The sequence below is a fragment of the Lonchura striata genome, chromosome Z (genome assembly GCF_050655825.1).
Source record: "Lonchura striata isolate lonStrDom1 chromosome Z, ASM5065582v1, whole genome shotgun sequence".
NCBI classification, from domain to species: domain Eukaryota; kingdom Metazoa; phylum Chordata; class Aves; order Passeriformes; family Estrildidae; genus Lonchura; species Lonchura striata.
In genome coordinates, this window is record NC_140740.1 from 44075074 (window position 1) to 44081748 (window position 6675).

General features: G+C 42.6%; 1 long non-coding RNA gene across 1 annotated transcript; it reads right to left on the bottom strand.

Moving 5' to 3' along the window:
• Positions 1-412: 412 nt before the first annotated feature.
• LOC146763792 (uncharacterized) lies at positions 413-2977 on the bottom strand. The gene is made up of 2 exons (XR_014951729.1): positions 1485-2977; positions 413-1379 (listed from the first exon to the last, which is right to left on the bottom strand). It is a non-coding gene; the product is annotated as an uncharacterized LOC146763792 (long non-coding RNA).
• Between the last annotated feature and the right edge of the window lie 3698 nt (positions 2978-6675).

The following is a 6675-nucleotide window of genomic DNA, read 5'->3' on the forward strand; positions in this document are numbered from 1 at the left end:
CAAAGGATTGCACTGTGTTAATTCTTCTATGATTCATAGACACCTCTATTCAATATCATGACCCTGTTTGCACTGATTTAATACCTTGACCAAATCCTTCCTCCTTTCCTCCCTTCCTCCCTCCCTCCCTCCTTCCCTCCATCCCTCCCTCCCTCCCTCCCTTCCTTCCTTTCCTTGTTCCCTCGCTTCCCCTATCTCTCCCTTTCTTTTTTCCCCTTCCCCCTGAACTGCAGCAAACAGATACTTGAAGCCAGTAACTTCAGCTAAAGAACAAAAATATGATTTTCTCAACACTAGGAAAAGCATGTGTCATGGTTTGACACTGGCACAATGCCAGTGCCCCCATGAAAATGTGATCCCTACCTTGAATGCTGTGAAGTGGAATCTAGAATAGAGCAAAGCAGGCCCAAGCTTAATAACAGGAAAAAACCTTTATTAAACTACCACTACAAAAGAAAAGAGAAAACTAAAGAAGGGAAAAAAAAAAACACACAAAGATCCAAATGAAAACCTTGCAAATCATTCCTCCCCCCCACCACCCAACTCCAACAAACCACAGTGAGACACAATCTGGACCCCAATGAGGTTTCCACCCTTCAAACAATCGACACTCAGTCCATCGAGGGAACAGAGTCTCTCCTGTGCCACAGACCCCCCAAGAAAACACAGCTCCACATCCTGTGTTTCCATGTCACACATGGCACCGCCCGGAGAAAAGTTTGCCATGGTGACCCTTCTCCTTTCCATGCACAGTGCTCTCACCACCAATGCATGGATGGTCAGACTGCCTTTAGGATTTTTCCTTTCAAGGATGCCCTGCCAAGAGGGGAGAAAACAACAGTTCAGTTTTTCATTGTTTGGGACCACAGTCCCCCCCATTTTCCCCTGGGGCCGAGGGCTCAAGAACAGAGATCTTCTTCTCTTCTCTTTCCTTTCCAGGACAGGGGCACCACCACAAACCCCCTAACCTTTTCTCCGTTCACTCCACTTTTGTCTTTTTCCCAGCTGAAGCAGGTCTCTTGACTCACTGGCATCCTCCCAAAACACAGTCCCTCTTGAAGGGGAAGATTTGGTTCAGGTTGTGGCTAACATGGAAAAGTCCAGCCAAAAGCCACTCCTTGTCCCCCTCCCATCCAGAATTCCTCCTTCCAACATCCCATCCCAGGGTCCAAGGTGTCCCTCTTCCTCTCTTTCAAACCGAGGAGGGGAAAGGAAAATTCACAAAGCTTTCATTTCTCAAGGAAGGGTTAAAAGTCCGAACTCCCAGGATGGCTCGATGCCCGGACATCCAGCAACTCCCACACAACTGGGCACCTTGCAGCAGCTCCCCCCGCTCCTCCTTCCTTGCGGCTTTCTCTCTCCCTCTCGGGAGAGGAACTCTGGGGGGGGGGGAAATGGAGACATCCCAGATTTCTTCCACCCTTCCATCTGCAGGGGCCAGCTCGGTTCCAGTCCTTTCACCACCCTTGGGGCTTTCGGCCTACCTTTCTCAGGCCATGGGCTTCCCCTCCCCCACCCAGCTCGTGGCTGGGCAGGGGAGGTTTGCACTGCACACTGACCGGAACCAAAGAGAGCGAGTTCCCCTGGGAATTCTGCTTTCAACCCCTCTGTGTTCTCAGAGGCGTGTCTACTTTCAATTGGTCAATATCTAAATTGACCCCTTCCTTCCGGAAAAAATTATCTTTCCGTGTCAAACCACGACAGCATGATGTCAAATTTCCTAACTTTCACAGAATTTTGGTTGGTCCTGGAGGGAATACCAACTTGGTAAAAATACATCTGATAGAAAAAAAGATGGCCTCTTCTGTAGAAACAGATTTTGTTATGTTACCTGTAATCATGTTTAACCCTTTTCTTGTACTACTGGCTGTGCTGAAATAATGAGATATACTTGGCAAACAGGTTATTTCAAACCTTAATTGTTGTGTGCTATTTTGAAATACCCTAGGTAACAATTATATTCTGATTTTCTCAACAAAAGCTTGTGTTTCTTATTACCACTAGGGTATCTGTAAATCTTATTCTTGCTGCATGAACATTTTTCAGCAAGAAATTTAACAAAGCAAAAATGAAAATTAAATTTCTAAATTGTAGTGTTTAAATTTGTAGTGAGGGAAATGGGATGGTTCTAGGCAGTCCAGGCACACGTACCACATTGATTCATCATACTAACTCATTTCAAGAAAGAACCACCAGCAATATTAGATAACTTTATTTAAATTTCACAGTAGCTTGTGCCTCTCAATTCAGCTAAAGATGTGTTTTGTTTCTGGGGACAGCAATAACAGACAAATTGAAAAGATGTGAGCAAATCTGATCAGAGGAAGAGGAAAGACCTCTGACTCATATCTGTAATGTGGCCCCAATTCCCAAAGGAAATAAAGTATTTACAGTCATGTGTCTGTGTCAGTGTATCTGTATCTGTATGTCTTTCTTTCTGCTCATTTACAGTAGAACTGGAAATATCTGATATTGAATATACTGAAGCAATATTTGAATTTTGGTTATAATTAAAAAAAGTGCAGTGCTCTTGTATATTTTATATGCATGGTTTTTATTAAACCTCAAAAGAAATGTCAGTTTCACGAAAGTTTAGAAGTAAACATGAAATGGCAAAAATTATCAGACATAATTCACACTTAGATTAGATATTAGAGGACCTAATATCAAGCAGAACAAACATAAGAAGCGAGGTTTCATTTATTCTGCTAGTCAGGGGACAGCCTTCTTTTCCCAAAGCCCAAAAAGGCATAGAATATTATGATCTTAATATGCTCTGTGCAGTTAGAGAGCAAGGTGCAATCTCTTTATAGAGTTTGTCCTCTCAAGCTACATTATGACTTTTCTTTAATCTCCCATTTTTCCTTTTAAAGTGGCTCCATAATTTTTGTTTTATTTTCTTAGCAGGAAAGATAATCTGTGCCACCTCACCCCCAGCGGGAGAGAATAAGAAATCTGGAATTTGTGGTATTTGGTAATCATGAAAGCATCTTTTAACATCAGTATAATAACCATTAATGACAAATATGTATATTACTTGGGAATAAAACCTCTTCCTTTGGGTCTGCTATCTCAAATAATTTTTTATTTAGACTTCTTGATGAAAAATAAAGTAAAATCATTTAATTATTTGTCTTGGAAGGGAACCTTCAAGATCATCCTACTTCCAACACCACTGCTGTAGAGGGGGACACCTTCTACTGGAAGGTGGTCAAGACCCCCATCTGACCCCCACAGATTGGTCAGACCAGTCTGACCTGGCCTGGAAGACTTCCAGGGATAGGGCAGCCACAGCTTCTTTGGGCAACCTGTGACAGGGCCTCACCACTATCACAGGAAAGATTTTTTTCTCCAAATTCTTGATGTGAATCTACATTTCAATTTATACCCAGTACGTCTTATCCCATCACAACCCACCCTTGAGTACAATCTTGCTCCATCTTGCCTATAAGTTCCCTTCAGGTACTGGAAGACCACAATTAGACCACCACAAAGCCTTCTCTTTTTGAGGATGAACAATCCAAATTCTCTCAGCCTTTCCTCATGGCAGAGGTGCTCCATCCCTCTAATCATCTTGCTAGCCTCCTCTCTGGACTTGTTCCAACAAGTCCAAGTCCCTCCTGTGCTGGGACCCCAGAGCTGGATGCATACCTGCAGGTGGGGTCTCACCAAAGGGAAGCAGGGCAGAATCACCTCCTTCATCATCCTGGCCACATTTTGATGATGTCATGTCAACTGGTCTATTATCATGATTGGGAGAGTTATAGGGATAGCTAAAATCTTTACATAAACTGTCAGTGCCAGTACATCTCAGCAAGCATTTGTCTTCCCAGGAGACTGCTTGTTGGCTACCAAAATCCACTGCATGTGTAGCCATTCATTAATCTGAGGGCCAGGTTGAAGAGGACAAACATATAAGATATCTTACCTGAATATCACCCTACATTAGCAGTGGAATTCATAGACATCTACACCACAGAAATCTGAAAATGGGTGATGAGTCCCACAGTGGGTGTCTTGACCATTAATTAATTTCATGCATTTTCTTGACAGAGTCATGGGAGGTTAGTAGGGAAAACCAAGGGCATTTCAATGTGTTCTAATCCTGTATGTCAACAAAAAAAAATGGAAGACCAGTGGAGATCATGGAGGCTAGTAAACTTTTCTTGCTCCTAACTTCACAGATCACTAACGGAGTTTTCTTTATCTGGGGGTGAATCCCACCAAAGTTTCCATATAGGGAAATTACTTTTAGAGGCATGGGTGTTCATAATCTTGTTGAACACTGCTCATATAATCCAGCCACATGGATGACAACATCATAGTCAGCTCCCCTCTGTAGCTCTTAGCCATGACTTTGTATTTTTGTGCAAGAACTAATGAGCCATGTTGAAATGGATGGAGGAACTTGTGTCTTCCCTTAAGCATTCAGAACATACTAAATTTAATAGTGCAACAGCACAGATCCCAAAAATCTGCATCTTCTATCCTATTACCTTGTAAACCTTGCCATAGCAATTTCCATCAGTTTATTTTCTTCCCAAAAAAACCTTTTGCTTCTGTTCATTTATCTGCAAACTGCAAACCTCAACTTTGAATGTGGATTCTTTTTTTATTAAAACAGAGAGATTAGTGAAAAAAAAAACAAAAACAAGAAAATCATAAGGACTGGTGTTTGTTTGTTTCACATTTTTCTCAGCACTCAGATTAAAATTTATAACCATGCTACCCCAAAGCCCTGGGTAAGATGAACATTTATTTATAAACAGGTACCTAATGCAACAGTGATCAGTGACAGCAAAGAGACATGAAATTGGGTGTGCTCAATTAATTTTTAAAGTATATAATTGGGACAAGAAAATTGTTAAATGCAGCCACTAAAGAGTGAATCATACTTGCAAAATGAGTGTAGTCTTTATAACTTCCCTCTATTATCGAGGACAGTTACTAATTTTACTGAGGGGTTTTCAGTCTATAGCTTTTTTCTTCAGCTGCCTGCACTTTATTTATATGCTCTCTTTTCATCACTATATACCTTCCAGTATTTGTGCCTTTATTCTTACCAGTAATGTCTGTCTTGGGCAGTGAACCTCCCAAAACATGCTGTTTTACCCTTGTCCTATGGAAGGAACTTTACCCTTTCCTCCAAAAAGATCAGCATTTTTTCTTTGCAAAGGAAAGAGAATCCTGTGCCAGCACTCCTGGTTCATCTCTGCAGCAAGAAGAGAGGTCAAGCTGCTTCTAAAATCAGTTTTATTGTTTTCACTCAGAAGGCCTCAGAGGGTCTTCTACATCAGGGATCACTAATCATTTTTCCATAGCAGGGAATAAAATCCTGTTTATTGGTAATGGATTAATGGGGTTCAAGGCAACCTTTGGAGTGTGATGTGCTTTCAGAGATATTGACAAGTATTTGAAGTCTCAAAGTCTCAAATTCATGATAACTTTTAATTTAAAGTAGGACAAAAATGTTTAAAAGACAGCTCATTCATCAGCTTTGGGGTTAAAGTTTCAGATGATGGGGAATCAGCATTGTGTTGCTTATAAGGCAAGAATTCATGGCTTGAGCTATAATTTGAAAATATCTATTCAAACAGATGCACTTCTGATGTTTGATTCACTCTGATCTTGACCAAGTAGGAAATATTATTTTATGCTTTTGTTTTGTTTTCAATCAAAATGAGAGAGAAGTGAGTTGACCTTGGCTGTATGTCAGGCACCCACCAAAGCTGCTCTCTCAATCTGCATCTGGGCAGGGGAGAGAAAATATAAAAAAGTCTCTCAAGTTGAGGACAAGGAGAAATTATTCATCAAATATCATTACAAGCAAAATGGACTCTGCTTGTGTATATTAATTGAATTTATTACCAACAAAAGAGCAACTAATGAGAAATAAAATGAATCTCAAAAACATCTTCCTCCAACCTCCTGCTCTTTTCCAGGATCTACTTCCCTCCCCTGCCCAGCACCACAGGGAGTTGGAAATGGGGGATATTGTAGTTCATCACACATTGTTCCTGCTGCTGCTCAGGGAGAGGAGTCCTTCCCCTGCTTCAAAGAGGGATCCCTCCCACAGGAGATTACTGCATGAACAGCTCTGACATGAGTCCATCCCATAGCTATAATTCTCCACAAGCTGCTGTAGCATGGCTCAGTCTTCCATGGCTGCAGTCCTTCAGGGCCACAAGCAAAACTTGCTCCATCCTGGACTCCTCTCTCTACAGATCCTGCCATGATCCTGCTCCAGCACAAGTTTCCCATGGGTTCACAGCACTCTGTCAGGCATCCCCCTGCTCCATCCTGGGCTCCCCCAGGGGCTGAGTTGGATCTCTGCTCCCCCGTGCCCTCCCTGGGCTGCAGGGGCACAGCTGCCTCACCATGGGCTGCTCCAGGGGCTGCAGGGGAATCTGAGCTCCAGAGCCTGGAGCAGCTCCTGCCCCTCCTTCTGCACTGCCCTGGCTGTCTGCAGGGCTGCTCCTCACACACATTCTCTCTCCTTTCTTTTCTGATCACAAATCTCTCTGCACAATAACTTTGTTTTCCTTCTTAAGTATGTTATCACAGAGGCAGTTTATCATTCTTGATTGGCTTGGTTTTGGCCAGGGTCCATCCTGGAGCTGCCTGGCTCTGCTGGACACAGGGGAAGCTTCCAGCAGATTCCCTCAGAAGCCACCC